Source organism: Cydia pomonella, chromosome 16 (genome assembly GCF_033807575.1).
Source record: "Cydia pomonella isolate Wapato2018A chromosome 16, ilCydPomo1, whole genome shotgun sequence".
NCBI lineage: Eukaryota > Metazoa > Arthropoda > Insecta > Lepidoptera > Tortricidae > Cydia > Cydia pomonella.
The window spans coordinates 17747308-17764651 of NC_084718.1; positions in this window are offsets into that span (position 1 = coordinate 17747308).

Genomic DNA, 17344 nt, shown 5'->3' on the forward strand with positions numbered 1-17344 from the left:
TGGAAAGGGATGCTCGTTATCCTTTTCGGCTCTAGGGACTGTCGGGGTTACCGTATGAAGAAATTGAATATCCTGACAAAAGTTCGGGTTTCACCCTAAAATATAAGGACATTTTTAGTCTGGCAACATGATAAACCAATTAGTCTGTAAGTTTTTTTTGGACCCATAGTGTTATAGGTGTCACTAACATAGATTTATAAGTTTTGCTGTGCTATGTACTAACACTAATATGGATTGTATTATTCGAATTAAAAATATTGAATTGAATTGAATTGAATAGTCAACCACATGTGTTTTTTTTCTGTCAGAGCGATTATTTCCTAAAATATTAACTTTATCAAAAAATGGTTGTTGGGGACGTTTATCCGTTTTAAAAATGATACCCCTCTCTGTTAGGTCAAATAAAAACCAAAATATCCAAAAATATTATTTTGTGTGGGAGGTACCCTAAAAAATTTAATTTTTTTTATTTTATTTTACCGTTCTGTTGACTACGAAACCCAAAAAAAGAGCGAAATTTAATATTTGTATTAGAAATCTATCCTACGCGCTTAGATTTTTCAAAGCCTTTAACTATATAGGTACTTATAAAATTGAGCTTGCCGTGCAAGGCTAAATTTCTTTTTTTGAACTTATAGAAAATATTAATTACAATTTAAAGAGTTTTTGCAGAAATCGCGAAGCGTCTGGTTGACGTAACTGGTGACCCAAGAGCTAGCGGCTTCCTCGCACAACGTATCAGCATTGCGATACAACGAGGAAATGCCGTCAGCATCCTTGGTACCACGGATGTAGAGTTTTAATTCAACAACAAATGGTACAGGATCATAATACTCGTATACATCTTGTAGGCTTTTCTAACGTTCTAACGTCGTCCTAAAATAGGCTTAACATCCCCAAATAGGTACAGTCACGTCTGAAAATATGGATACGGACAAAAATGCCAAAAATATGTATACACGACCTTATTGCCCATATACAAAACAAATACAAATATTCTTTATTACTCACCAATATGAAAAGAACATAATGACATAAAAATTAAACACACAACATAGAGTATGGTAGACACCGGGCGCTATTATCGCTAAAGAGCGATCTCTTCCAGACAACCTTAGGGTAGTGGAGACAAGGTAAATAAACATGTAATGTGAGTAGGTGATGCAGTGAGTGATAGAAGTTGAGAAATAATTATACCAAATGAGACACATACGTAACTACCAAATAGTATAAACTACATACACGACATACATAAATAAATATCATATATAACACATTTACGAATATATATAAACCAAAACAATGCGGCTAACAACAATTTAAAGGGAAATAGGAACAGAACATAAAGTAACATTACAGAAGTGATCAATAATATTCTTTTACTTGAGTTTTAAAAATATGAAGTGATTTAGCATGCCTTAAGTCAGAAGGTAGTGAGTTCCACAATCGAACTGCTTAGAACCTAAAAGAATCATTAAAACATTTTGAAGACGATGACGGGACTTTAAGAACACAATTTTGGGAATATCTGATAGATTGAACAAAGCTATAGCGGTCTTTGAGATAGCGGGGAGTTGCAGGATTAAAAAGTGTTCTATAAAGAAGAGAAAGAGTGTGAAGATTACGTCTACACCGTATAGGAGCTGCGAATGAAAGCAACATGGTCGAATTTAAGCAATCCAAAGAAACGTTTACAGATGTTTTGAATACGCTCCAATTTGTTGAGTTGCTCTTAAAGGTCAATATGGGAAACATCAGCGTCATCCAAGATTGGGAGGATATATTAAGGTCGTGTCGCTATTTTTAGAAGTGACTATACTAGCCGATTCGGACGTGGGCGGGTCCGAGTAAATGTACCCGTAAGGTTGGGACATGCCCGAAAAACGTCCATGGTCCCAGTTTTGTTATGAAATGTACTGTCAGCTCTATCTCAGCAAATAGGTACATAATAGTTAGTAACATTTGTGTAAGCTGCGGAATATTTCCAACAAGTTGAAACTTTCCAAGTTGAAAAGTTGAGAAAAGTTGACATACGGAAATTTCACAGGAAACAAAGAAAACTTATATTGGAAATGGTACATTTTGATTCCCGTACAAATGAGAAAAGGGGGAAAAGTGTGAGAGATCATATGAAACGAACGCAAGTGAATGATGAGATGAGGTAATATAATATATTCTAAAATATTTAGATACCACGGTTACACTCACTTGAATTATTCGTCGCTATTGGACAGTCAACGCGCGCACAACGGACGATGAAGTTTGCGGCGCGTAGTGCTCGGAGTGCAGCCCACGCGAGCACTCAAGCCTGAAGACGGACCCCCGTTGGGTTCGAAACATGTCGCCAATACCGACGAATAATTCAAGTGAGTGTAACCGAGGTATTTAAGTATCTCATCGAGACAATTCTGAAAATCCCAATCACAATTCGGTTGCGTTGTTTCATCACAGACTTCCTATGGCCACCTCCTGCCTTAATCATCAGATCAGCTCGAAATATTGCATTGCCACCCGATTTACATATGTATGCAAATTTTCAACTGAATCGGAAATCGGGAAATTGGTCAAATTTAACTTCCAAGATTTGACACAAAAATATATAATAGCTCGTGAAAATAACATACATACGTATAGGGCAAGTTAACTAAAAGCTTGTAAACATAAGTTATAATAAGATCTTAAAATGCTAATTTAGTTTCATGAAAGTAGGAAAAAACAACACCGCAGAAAAGATTGGCATTGATTGTAAATTCAGGATGTCTATTTAGTCACCTGCAATAATTTACGGGCTGGTCATATTGAGCAACTTTGATTATGGAACCAACCCCGAAATCGCGCAAAAAATTTACTCTCCCATGGAAAATGTTAAGGTCAGACAGCCAAAATGTATGAATCAGCCAATTTTTTTAGCGATTTCGGTGTTGGTTATAGTAAAAGTTGCTCAGCATGACCTATATTTACCCTGTAAATTATTGCAGGTGGCTAAATAAACAACCTGTATATTTTAAATTCTAGGAAAACAAAATGTTATGTACCATTAAATTAACAGCAGATCCTTACTGCTGTTAGCTTAGGACGTTACATATTTACGCGAAACCACAATGGTTACATAATAAATGTAGGCATTCATGAAACGCGCTTACATAATGTATGCAGGTTGGGGATTAAATACGTAGTGCGGGTATTTTGTGATGTTTTCATATAATTATAAGTACCTAATAAGTTCCAGCGTGAGTCATCCCTTAGGTATACTCAAGCAGTGGCGGAGCAAGACCAAAATTTGGTGTGAGCATGTATTTAGCGAGGCCCTCTGGTGGCGCAAGAAATATCTAAAAAATAATGACGTTGCGTCCGAGTTATAAGTTTATAACGTATTTGAGGCGCGAAGCCTTTCGGACCGCGAGGCCTTACGGACCGCGAGGCCGAAGGCGGTGACCCACGTCGCCCACGCCTAGCGCCGCCTCTATACAAGGGTCCTAAATAGATTGGTGTAGTAGTACTACATATACCTATTCGTTTTTGTCCCAAAGGTAGTCCACACATTCGTATTGCATTCCACAGCACAATAGACAACTACTTATTACCAAATACCTGTATATTGCTGAGTAGCCGTGACAAAAGCGCTTATTACATCGACCCTTTTTCAAGTCACTTTCGAAAGGGGGCCGGTGTACAAGTCAAGATATTAAATACTTTGTCTCGAATTGCCAGAAATATTCAATATGTGATATTTTTGCACTTAAACTCAGCTAGAAATGTCGATTGTGGAAGATTAAGGAGGACTCATGGTAGAATGGTCCAGGTCCGGGCCGAGGCATTAGACACTTAGTTTTCTATGAAGGGTGATTCATTTCAAAGTATATTGGTAACGGTGTAATAGTACATTACTGCCTATAGAGACCAGGAAACGAAGGGTTGCAGGCCAAGTAGATATATATGTAGACGGCCCGGTCGGCGGATACACGGCCGGCAACCCCATTTCTCGCCGAGATTTGTATAATTCATTTCTTAAACTTGCAACTAAAAAAAAGCTAGGTTATATGTTTTATTCGTAGGTGTACATAGCTAAAAACAAATTACGAATCTAGGTACTACTATTTTATTTATGGCTGAATGCCAAGACACGCATTATGTAACAATTTTGACGTTTAAAACAAAAGAAAGTTTATTTATTTAATCTATATTGCACAATACATAAAGGTAAAAATGGCGGACTTAATGCCTTAAGGCATTCTCTGTCAGTCAACCTATGGGTTAAACCAAGAAGATTAAGTACGTGCAGTTGCAGGCTTTACAGGCCTAGGTGTGTAAGGCTGTATGAAATTCCTTTACATATCATATTCACTCATCGCACCTGATACGTAGTATTTCCGGACCTAATTTGAAGTACCTACTTAAGTCATCTCAACATTTCATTGCAAGTTTGAGAAAAAGTATATTACGTTGAACTGAAACTGCTGTTAGGTTAAGATTCTAACTTCCGGGTCCTTCCGTTGCAGGCATCCCTACAAAAGGTGCCCGGTAACAGTACAAGAGTAGATGTAGGTACCAAACCCTATCCTAATAAACGGTCTCAAAGGACAACAAGGTGTAAGTGACCTCGATGTTCATGTGAAATCAGAACCTATTATAGTCAGCATATTGCGATATTGTACTCGGGGACTTCTGACTGAAAATTGGGAAACAAATGGATACTGTTATGAAAGGATAGACACGACAGTGTATGATTTAAGAGGTCTTTGTTAATTTGCTTTTGAAAATTTCTAGTCCAAAAAATCAAAAAATATACGAAAGATTAGAGTAGGTGATTATATGACTAAAGATTCAATAAATTAATTGATTAAAAATGGTGACTTCTCCTTTCTATACGGGTTAGGGTGGTCCAAAAATTCCTTGTCCACACGGGTTTTTTCTTCCAATATACGTAAACAGTATCCATAGCAAAATTTTGAGCAATTAAACATCATTTAGAGTCATAAGAAATTATATGAAAATAAATTGACCCATCAATAATTCTGCTTTGGAAATATCTTTAAGGGTTTTTTATACGTTTTATCTATTAGTTATGAGACTTATGAGTAAGTATGTTAAAAATAAAGTGGTCGATTTTTTTTACCACTAAATCATTTGCAAATGAGTTAAAATTTAGCACATAGATTACTATTCCATAATATAATAAAGGGAACCTCGTGAAGATAAAATCTATTCCACTTTTTTTTTCCATACTAAGTTGGACCACCCTACCCCACCCGGGTCTTTCTTTATTTTCAATCTTCATTAGGTAGTTATTTTCAATCATACAATCACCTAATGTAATCTTTCGTAAAATGTTGCGGAGTATATATTCCGTAACGAGATGTAAGTTGTACTTGCATGAAATTACAGTAGCGTTTATTATGTTATAACTTAATACTACTATTATATAGCTTTAACTTATAAATAATACCAAAGTAACTAGAGATTTCTAAATATAAGTTATAATCAGTCATGGTTTGTCGTGGGCGGCTATCACTAGAGACTCCAACAATGAAACAAAGTAAGTAATCGGTCAAAAGTCAACAACAAAGTCCGAACGATGGACCATTACTATACACTCTACGAAGGAGATCATCTTGTATCAAGTTTCATATTTTCTGGATGGGTGTGAAAGTTATGGATAAGATAATTTTTGTTTGATAATTGTTAATTACTAGTATACTACCTATATCAATGTTGTACACAATTGTATATTTTTCATTGGGTTTTCTGAGAACTTTTACGTGGAAGTAAATAAGCTGATTTTCATAATTATACCTTTTCCAGGCATAGTACGATTTATTGACCACATACGCGCCATTAGAATTTCAACTTTAGCATTCCGATTTAAGGTTTAAATTAGATTACACTTTATGGAAATGTTACTTGTCTTCAAATGAATCATCAAAGCTGGATTCATTCGAATATATTTGGATTCTTTGGGAAAACCTTGTAGATTCGTGTGGCCTGGAAAAGGGGTTAACTTTTAATATTAATATAAGCAATATAAGTAAGTAAACAGTTGATTCTGAATCAATTTCAAGGGTAATAAAAAAGTACTAATATTTGATTGATGTAAAGTTATGGTTCTCTACTTTTCATTAACTCATTGACTGCTATTGTATTATTGTGTGTGAAATAAATACAATGTCCACCTATAGTAAACACCCCTATAATGGAACAGACACCAGTAATGGGATGGTATTTTCAAGACAAATCCTGTGAAACAAGTATTTATAATCAGTTTTTAATCGCTGGCAACATTTTATTATAAACAAGAGCCAAAGAGCTGCTTAAGTTTAATTTTTCATTGATATGTATTTGTTACTTTGAATGAATTGCGCCGTACATCCCATGACTGGAGCAAAAAATTATAGTTTTAATTTGTTAATAATATTGAAACTAATTGCAGTAGCTTTCATCTAATACATAGAAAAAATAAAGGACAAATTGGATATTCATTTTTTCAAGCATAATGCGGTAGAAATTTTAGAGATATCGGGGAAATATCAAAAATGCTCCCAATTTTCTCTTAAATGTCCCATGATTGGTGCCGTTAATGTATACTGAGGAAACGTAAGAACTAGGTAACCCACTATTAATGTCCCTTACAATATACTATGTAACATACAATATAATATGTATGTATGTACGTACTTAAATGTCTGTGCCGGGTCTACGGGAACCAGTATGTCCTGTCTATGGCCGCTCATTTTTCGCAAACTCGGCTTACTTTGAAGGGTCACTTGGAAGGGAGGGAAGGGTATTTGAGGGTCTTTATAACAAAACATTGTATGATTGTTTCAACTTAAGATACAAGCTCTTAAGGTGTTTGTATTCAGGGTATTTAGAGTACAGTAGCATTACTATTACCGGGTTATTCCCACTAGTTACCACCAAGTTGTTAGCAGTGGTAACTTCTGGGAATTTTTTCTCACCTTTTACCAGTGGTCACTACTGGGAAAAAAATCCCAGTAATTACCAACAAACTGAATCAAAATTAGTTGGTGGTAACTACTGGGATTTTTTCCCCAGTAGACTAGTTACCACTGGTAAAAGGTGGGATTTTTGGACCACTAAAATTTTGTTAGAGTTCGACGCTAAATACAGTATCAATAATATTGTAAAAATATAGAGTACAAGTACAGAGTAGTAATAAATAACATAAGTCGATTAGTGTTTCAGTAAACTGCCTTAAAACTGCTTAAAAATCAAAACAGTTTTACCGGAACAAGTGCAAAAACTAAACATAGTCAAGGAGAAATTATCGGATGAAATTTACCTTATTCATTGTAATGTTCATGTTCATCAAATTATTCATGGTGCCAATATTTTTACAGCTAATAGTAATCGGCTCATGCCTCCTGAGTAGGTATATTTAAGTATGACACATTGGAAAACAAACCGATTAGATTTTGCACTAGAACACTTTACTCCATAGCTCGGGTCCTATCAGTCCGTCAACTTTATATTGAGCGTGTTTGTCTAAGACAACACAAATACGTCTCTAATCAAAGCGCACGTCGCCTAGGTGGACGTAGAAAACATAAAGTGTTCGACTCAGTTGCGCACAATACAGTTTTTTATAGTCGTCAACTTGACTTCCTTGCACCCTTCCTTTATAACAAAGTCAACGAATGTTTATATATTCAAAATGATAATAAACACTGCTTGATAAAAAATATCCGTAATTGGACTCTGACCCTAAACTACGCTAAAACTGAAAAACTCCTTGAAATTGTAAGGTGATTGGCTAGATTGATTCTGTAAGATAAGCATTTAAATAAGTTTTTCTTCTTTTTCGTACTAAAGGTAAAATAATCTTGTAACAGTTGGTCTTATCAATAAAAAGCGATCTAATCAAAATATTATTATTATTATCGTATGGCTTTATCCTCGTTATAAGCATTTTACATTATAGTTTTTATATCATAAATCTATATCTAAGTTTAATAGCCAATCCCTGGCACCCGCTGTAAGCTCATAGAGTTCTTCAACTCTTCCAGCATACCGTCTCCGAGGACACTCTTCTACTATATGCGCAATTGTTTGGTCCGGCAATCAAAATATTGCAACCACTCATAGTCTTATATACGTAAGGGCTATTGTTGACCAACAACCAGCAGTAGGTATATGTATGATAAATTAATAATATATAATGAAAAGTTCATCACACAAGCACACACACACACACACACACACACACACACACACACACATTACTGATATTGTATACGTATGTACTTAATTAAGCAAAATGATTATCCAATTTTTAGATTTGTGTACCAACTAACCTTTGCTGCATTTCTAAAAATAGCGGTGGTTCCCTGATCCCTATAAGACAGGTTTACCTAGTTTAGGGCTCAGGACACTATTCCTAGGCTTTCCAACAATAGAATGCTTCTAAAAATGTAATACTTTTCAACTGTGTAATAAGCTGCAATTTTGATACCTAAATAAATCATTTTTCATTTTCATTTTCATTTTCATTGGAAAACAAATTTGCTGCGTAAAAACACCCTGTTAATGAGATAATTAAGACGCATGTGGAGGACCCGTGCAAGTAATAAGAATAAGTCAACAAATCATATTACAATTATATCGCTCAGTCATAGTCAGGCTCAGTCTAGCCTAGGTCAAAATATCTGTTCCAGAAAGCGAGTATTACGGTACCCTTTGTGCAATTACGGCTTGAAAGGAACTCAGTTGAACTCTATGGGCAGCCTATTCACTTTAAAAAACCGCGCAGGTTTTACTTTCTGACTTTTTGTAAGGGCATCTCATAAAAAGGTCTACTTTGACAGGTGGCGTGTGTGGCAACTTATATACAGTTCTATTTAAAGCTAATTTATCATGCTAAATATCGGCTTCTTAGGTTTATCACAAGGGTTAATAAAATACCGTCACGTACAACACTTTTCTGGAATGCCTCCGTAGAAGGTAATGTTTGTGATTCTCATGAGTTCTGTGAATTGTGATAAATGTTATTATAGTAAGATTTATGCACCTTAACTAAACGATGAACCCTTAAAAACTGAAAAAAAAAAAAATGCTTGGGTATTTATGTATGCCGGATGAATGATGACAGATGGGCTAAAATAGCCACTAGCTGGTATCCCCAGTGTAGTCGTGGCAGAGGCTGACCGAGAAAGAGATGGCGGGACGACTTGGATGCCTTTCAGCGGGATTGGCGGAATCTTGCTCAGCACAGGGAGGATTGGAAAGTTAGAGGGGAGGCCTTTGCCCAGCAGTAGGACACACAAATAGGCTAATAAAAAAAAAATGTATCTATTTCTTGACATGCTGGCAAACAAATTATATCTTGCAAATGATGATTCTAGTCGCGGAGAGCTGAGATCTCGACGGCGGGCATTTTTTGTGATAAGCCGTATATTTATTACTGATGCGCTACTGTAAATCAACTTTGATGGCCAATGAACAATAACCGATTAAAACAATAATACTTTTATTGAGGTAAATTACATAAATTATCATAAATTCTCATTGGTAGCAATTGTAAAATGTGTTTTCTAGTTATATTAGGTAACTATGTTTGTATGACGGCTCCTCGATTTCAACCCTTTAAGATAGTCACAGTCGCATTTAGAAGAGTACCTTAAGCCTCTTGACTTATACATATGTTCTACTAGCGGCTGCCAACGACTTTGTCTGCGTGAAATGATGATGATATGTCCTTCCCCAGGCCTCAAATTATCTCTATACCAAATTTTATCTAAATCGGTTCAGCAGTTTAAGCGTGAAGAGTTAATATACAGACAGAACAGAGTTACTCATTTATTTTGAACTTGATTGCACATCAAAAAAGGTACAAATGGTGGTCTCAATGCCTCATAGGATTCTCTACCAGCCAACCATTGGGCCAAACAGAAAAATGTCAAAAAATATAAGCAAACAAGCACTACATATTACCAGGGGGGAGAAACTGCAGCATTCGGGCATTCTCGGCTCCGTTCGGCTCGGCATTGCTATGAGCAATTATTAGGGATGGCACAACATGACGTCCCTTTGCGTGCACGACCAAAGATAAGATAATCTCGTGAATTCTGACAACACTAAATAGCCGAAAGGGAGAGTGCCATACATTAGAAAGGGACAGCATGATTCGTCCCTGAATCGCCGTCAAACTTCGGTTTTGTAGGAAGTTCCTTTTCTGTACGATAGTACTATTACTTATTCTGTGATAATACGCATAATACTAAAGTATATAGTTATCTTTTTCTTGTATTAACTAGGCTGTTCTCGCAGCACCCTACCGAAATGGGGGCACCGCAGTCTCGAGGGCTCTCGGGGCACAAATTACTCAAAGTGGGGCAAATCAGTCATCTCAACCCGAACTTGATCTTTGATCTCAAGTACGTATCTCGACCCCTCGTGTGTGTCTTTTTGGAACGTGCAAATCTTTGTCTTTTGGGCGTATTTTAACGTTTTGAAAGCCCTTATACTTTTTATTAGCTGACTGCAAAGGATTGTTAGGTACCGTTTGCGGTACCTTAAGGCCCCGTAAGTTCGTGTTATTCTCTCACTCTCACTGAGCGTAAGTGAGAGCGCGGATATCATGTTTATTCATTTAATTTTTTTGTACTAGACCTAAGACAATAGTGTAACTATTAACAAAAAAATATTTTAATTTATGGCGCATATAACGTAATGTGAACAATGTGGACTTTGTGAATTCAGTCAGAGAACGCCAAAACAAATCAATGCTCTCGGCTACTAGGTTAAGGGTGCGCACAGCGCGCATCAACGGCGCCTTCGTGAGCAGGTTGGTGCGCCCGCGCCGCTCGGCCAGCAGCCGCGGCCGGCGCCGCCGCCACACGTACCTGTCGGGCACGTACAGGCTTTCACAGCTTAACACTTGACTGTTGTAGGCTTTACCCCTTAGCAACCGAAACAAGTATGTCGCCAAACTCCGCTCTCTGCGCACCTGCAACTCGTTGTAACCCACCATCAACCACCATGCCCAGGACAAACAACGTGGGATACATAAGAGGGTAAAAAGGATATACTCCATATTGCCGTAAATACAAAAAACGAATAAATTTATTTTGTATGCGTTCGACCATTAACTGGTACTTCGCCTCATGCGGAGCCCAAATGACTGCGTTATATTCGAGGCTGTTGCGCACGAGAAAAAGTAATAGTCACGCACTTGGATGAGTTAAAATATAACTTGTTACTTTCACTCCATAAAACTACACTGTCTATATCGCTCTGGAATCTGGCGCAATCTGCAGCGTTGTTTATGGGTAAAAATAATTTCAAATCATCCGCAAACAGTAAGCATCCTGCATGTCTGATAATCTGGGGCAAGTCATTTAGCATAATAATAAATTCTGAAGGGCCAAGATTACTTCCTTGACTTACTCCAGACCCCACAAAATATGGATCCGACCTGTACCCCGCGTACTCTACCTACTGACGCCTGTCAGTCATGTAACTCGCAAAGAATTTTAATAAGTGAGGAGTCAAGCTGTAGCCAGCTAACTTCCGTAGCAGGATGTCGTTATCGACGACGTCAAACGCTTTTCGAATTGACAGAAGCAGCTCGATTCGGGCAACCAATCTCACTTTGACGTTAGAGATATCGTAGATAGATCTTATTGGGATTATTTGGGATCACAGCGGAATCGAAATAAACGTCAATTTTGACATGTCGTTTAGTTATCGATCTTTCAAAGATCTTTCCAAGATCTTAAACGTGTCTTAATCATTCTTCGAATCGGACCGTGAGCCATGCTTCTTAAAATTTAAGGTAATGCAGCGTCTTACGTAAGCGAACGACTCGCGAACGCGAAGCAAAGTGATACGACGTGGCGCGGCGGCTCATGGCCTTCGCGTTCGCAACGAGATCGCCCACGTAGGGCACTTTTATACTAGTAGGTATCAAAGGATTGAATCACCCGCGCCGCGCCGCGACGCTTCGCTTCGCGTTCGCGTGTTGTTCGCTTACGTTAGACATTGCGTAAGTAAGTAACTAGCTTGCTTTAAAGTTAATACTAGTTACTTATGATACAAGTGCGGAAAGGAGGAAATTCGCAACGAGTGGCGATAAATTAAAACACGACCGAAGAAAGTATTTAAAATCGACACAAGTTACGAAGTAGCACCATACGTCTGCCATCAGATGTACTGTAACTGTACCATCACTATAGAAGCCGGGAAACGAAGGGTTGCAGTGTATAGAATAGAATAGAAGCGTTTATTTGCAAGAATACGTAGGTACAAGGTGTTACATTAAATATTGTCACAGTATTCAGCCGAAACAGCTAGCAAATATTAAAATATACTTATAAAGTAAGTAGATATAGGGACGGCCTCGCTTTTCTCGCCGAGATTTGCATCGTGATTTTCTCATACTTGCAATGAAATAATAAAAAAATGTAATCAATTTGTTTTATTCGTAGGTTTACAGAGCTAAAAAAATTACGAATCTACGGTTAATTGAAGGTTGAATGCCAAGACGTTATGTAACAATTTGACGTTTAAAAACAAAACAAAGTTGCTTTACAAGCCTTGGTACGTAAGGCGTATGAAATTCCTTTACATACTCGGATCATCTTCACTCATCGCACCGGATACGTAGTATTCTCGGACCTAATTTGAAGGAAGTTATGTCAATATTTCATTGCAAGTTTAAGAAAAGTATATTTCGCGACGTACTTTTTTAAAGTGGCTGTTGGAAGTAAGAAATTACAAATCATAATAAACAACAACGTAAAGAAGAATTATACTTTATTTAACTTGACAAGTAAATTATAACTTTTCGACGAAACACTCTAACAATTATCTATTGGGCAAAAGGAAGTACCTACAGATTAGCGAAATGAAAATATTTTTAAAACCGCACAGAGTTAAGAGGGATACTACGTGATCGTCCATACAAAAAGATACTTAAAACATTTTCCCACTTCTAAATATTTTAGTATGTTATTGACACAATGAAAAACTAGGTTTAAAAAAAAGCGATACCTATAAACCTAGAATATATTATGCTAAAGCGATCGACATAAAAAATAAAGTGATTTGTTAAGATTAAGTAAGTAAGTAAATATTCTTTATTGCACCACAAAGAAAACAAATATTAGATTAAGTAAGAGAAAAACGTTTTCGCCCGAAGTGGAATTTCATAGAAAAACTATTGTTATTTCGCTAGGATCAGAAAGCTATTCTTCCCTCTTAAGAGGGAGCGTAAAGGCAGGAAATTAGAAGGAAACAAAAGATGGCGCGCAGCGCGAAACTTGCTACGGAAGATATGGCCGACGAGCGGTTTCCGTAACTTTTATTTCAATTATTCTGAAAGTATTGTTCAAACTATTTTATCGTAAAATAAATTAATAGTTTAAAAAACCGGACAAGTGCGAGTCGGATTCGCCCACCGAGGGTTCCGTACCTTTTTAGTATTTGTTGTTATAGCGCCAACAGAAATACATCATCTGTGAAAATTTCAACTGTGGACGGATGGACGGACGGACAGCGGAGTCTCAGTAATAGGGTCCCGTTTGACCCTTTGGGTACGGTACCCTAAAAACATTAGAAAAACACGCTTATGATACGATATTCCATCATGGAATGCCAGTGCCTCTCTTCCGGCTTCATCATAAGACCTTGAAACCTAATCGTGGTCAAAGTTCATTACAAGACTTTTCTAACAAATCCAAACACAGCTATGATATGATGTTCCATCATGAAGTTCCAGTTCCATCATCAGTACCATATTATTGTATCGTCATCAGAACTACATACAGCTGCTAATTTTCATGACGCTACGATCCTTGGAAGATGGTTAAATTAGTTACCTTAGATTCCATTACATAGTTACATACAGGTCGACCTAATAAAGCGTGTTAATTATCTACTTACTTATTTTGGAAGTAGGGGTCCCAGCGCGCACAAGTTTTTTGCAGAAATCGCGAAGCGTCTGGTTGACGTAACTGGTGACCGAACAGCATTGCGATACAACGAGGATTTTTGTCATTCATAAATGAATTTGGAAAATGTATACATTGAAACAGATTTAAATTTTCTCTTTCATTTATAAACAGCCGTAGATTTCTTTGGCGATTTCTACATTTAAAACTCTTCCAATGAATAAAATTGAGCTAATACTTTGATTGAAATTCAAATAAAGCAAAGTTGGAGTAAAAAGAGAACTTCAATAAAGCCTTAATAGGATTACGAGTTGCGATGTTTGAGTTACTAACTTACATCCCCATCTTGAAGTAGAAGTGCTTATATAACTTAAATTAAGTTATATTTAAGAGGCGTGTATAGCTAGGAAATTAGAAGGAAACGAAAGATATGGCGCGACGCGTAAAACTTGTGATGGGAGATTTGACGATCGCGCACGTTATAACGTTTTTATATTAAACGTGCCGGATCCATCGCTTGTCTGTTCCTAGCGCGCGTCCACACGTTGGCACTATATTACACGTAATCTTACATTACACGTTACACACGTCTGGATTCGGCTTTACGTACACTTCAGCTCGTTCGTGGTGCGTGTTCCGCGGCCACTGTTGGACTTCTGGCGAAGAAGTGACGTAGTAGAAAACTGTGTCGACAAAATTATTTTTATTGTATATTTTAGAGACGTATGCCAGATGGGTCGGCAGATCTTGCAACTATTTTGACAGGGCCAAGTTGCCTGATTTTGTTTTTTTTTGTAATAAAATCCTCAAATTTGGCAGAAATCACGGAAGGTCGTGGGTTCAAACCTTCTTGGCGCTCAATAGTGCCAATGATTCTGGTTGAGCAAGACATACAAAAAGAGGATCAAAGATTTTGTACAGTATTTTAATTATGTATTTATAAAACTGCCAAATTACGGGAGAGAACTAAAGTTTGACAATTATTCTCTGTCTACGCCTCGAGCAATTGTTTTGGTAAAAGAAACGACATTATGTTTTTATTATAAAGAAATGTCGGAACATAAAAATGGTCCATTTCCTCCGCCCGCGTGCACAGAAGTAGGGCGACAACAATACGCGCTGCCAATTAGCGAGATTAGAAGCGGTGGCCAGCTTTCGCGAAAGCTACGGACAGTTTTTATACTGGAGCCCGATATTGTGACGGAAGAGTAACTACGGAACCCTACACTGAGCGTGGCCCGACATGCTCTTGGCCGGTTTTTATTATTGCGATAGTCACATGTATCTGATGTATCTCTTTGTATTATAAAATAAAAAGAAAACCAGAAAGTGCAGTCCAATCGTCATGCACATTGTCGCACATGTCTCAGAAGAGTGCCAAAAGTCACGTGACTTTTGTCATACCGACCTTCCGGGTTTTATTATTACTAAACAACTTTAAATTACTTGGATTTTAGATTGGAATGAAATTGTAATTCATGTTTGGCTCTATAGTTGACTGGCTCTATAGAGAATGTCACTTAGCATTGGCATTAAGGCCATTTGTACATATTTGTATATATAAAGTTTAAATAACTAAATACATAAATAAAATTCTCAAAATACGTGGTACGTGGTAGGTCACCCTACCCACTCGGGGCTTAGCGTCGCTCGTTATATCGAAAACCGTAAGAGCTTTAAGATTCTCGCATTGTCCGTCCAGCGTGGTCACTATCTATACGGGGTGTTTAATCCAAAGGGGGCAGCGTGGGAGCATCAGGCATTCTAAGATAGCAAAATACGAGGCCATTTTGGAAAGTGAAAGAAATTAAATTAATTAATAAAACTTTCGAATACATTTTAGTACATTTTTAAATATGCTAGTGTAATTAAATTATGAAATATGCTTATCTAAGCGCCATTTGTTCCTTTTGGACCCGGGTATGTCCTTAAACTACGTCCAAAAGAGAGGTATGGGCAATGTGAATGTCATCTCGCCTTGTGTGGTCATTCCAGATCTAGAGCAGAGCCCAACTGGGGAAGTACCTCCACCTTACAGAAAACCGCAGCCAAATAACACTTGACCCTACTCATAGTGTTGTGTTCCTGCCGGTGAGTAAGGTTGCCAGAGCTCAACGAGGGGGGTGGGGTTAGGGTCGGCAACGCGCATGTAACTCCTCTGGAGTTGCAGGTGTACATAGGCTACGGAGACTGCTTACCATCAGGCAGGCCGTATGCTTGTTTGCCACCGACGTAGTATATAAAAAAAACCACTAACTCGGGGTTAACCGGTTAAACCGTTAACCCAGTGTCAAATCGTACTGATAACTATGGTAACTACAGGTTTAACCGGTTAACCGCGGGTTAGTGGGAAGGTGCAAGTGGCCCTAATAGATAAGGCACCAAGTCCGCCATTTGTTCCTTTTTTGACGTTCAATAAAGTATGTATAACCATCAGCCTTGTTCCATAATAGCATCTGTTTCTTAAATGTAACACTATCCATCTCCGCAATTAAATGACTGTAGGTAATTGTACTACAAATTATATCCGGGTTTGATTCCTAGCTTGACGTAAAAGTTAAATAAATCTGTAAATGCATTTTTATTCAGTCTTCTGATTCTTATTCGCCCTGTATAATTGCTAGAGTAATTTATTTTAACAAAGCTACCCTTGTTCAAGTCAATAAGATAGTCTTATCTTAAGCCGCTTGTGTACAGATAGGATTCGGATTCATTTTCCTTCTTGGCCTCTAATTGATGTATTATACTGTCACGTTCGTATGGAATAAGCACAAAAATAGGCAATTAATAACATTTACATTATTCGTTAGTATCTTAAACGGCATCATTTAGGGTGCTGATCCAAGCAGCCGCGTCGGCTGTGAGATGCAGGAGATCCTCTGGTGGCCCCTGGTAGGAATACAGGGGGCACCGCTGGATAATTGGTTCCATGGTCTGGTCCTCTTCGCCGCAATCACATAGAGCTTTGTTCCTCTACCCCCACCTGTGCAAGTTCTTACATCGGCCGTGTCCCGTTCTTAGTCTATTGAGCTGACATCATTGTTTTCTCGGGAGGTCAAACCCTAGGAGTCGACGTGTAGGGTTTGCAAGTCTTGAGTTTGCAGCGGCGGCTAACAAGGTTTTTTTTTAATAAATATGATAACTTTCTTTCACAGATTACCTAAGTTTTGCGGTAAGCTCAAGAAGGCTGATGATGAGGATTGATGTGTTGGATATTAAAAATTACTTTGACTTTGAGGGTAGCGTATATATAAAACAATTGTTTTGGAAACTTTGTCCGTACCTTGTGAGTCTTTGCCCAAAAATCTTCACAACTTCGATGGTTGGTATTTGGCAGTCCTACTGTGCAGGGCCGGATTTAGGGGAGGGCAACCGGGGCTACTGCCCCGGGCCTCTACAAAAGCCGAAAAAAAAAATTCGGAAAATTTACCATTTTATTT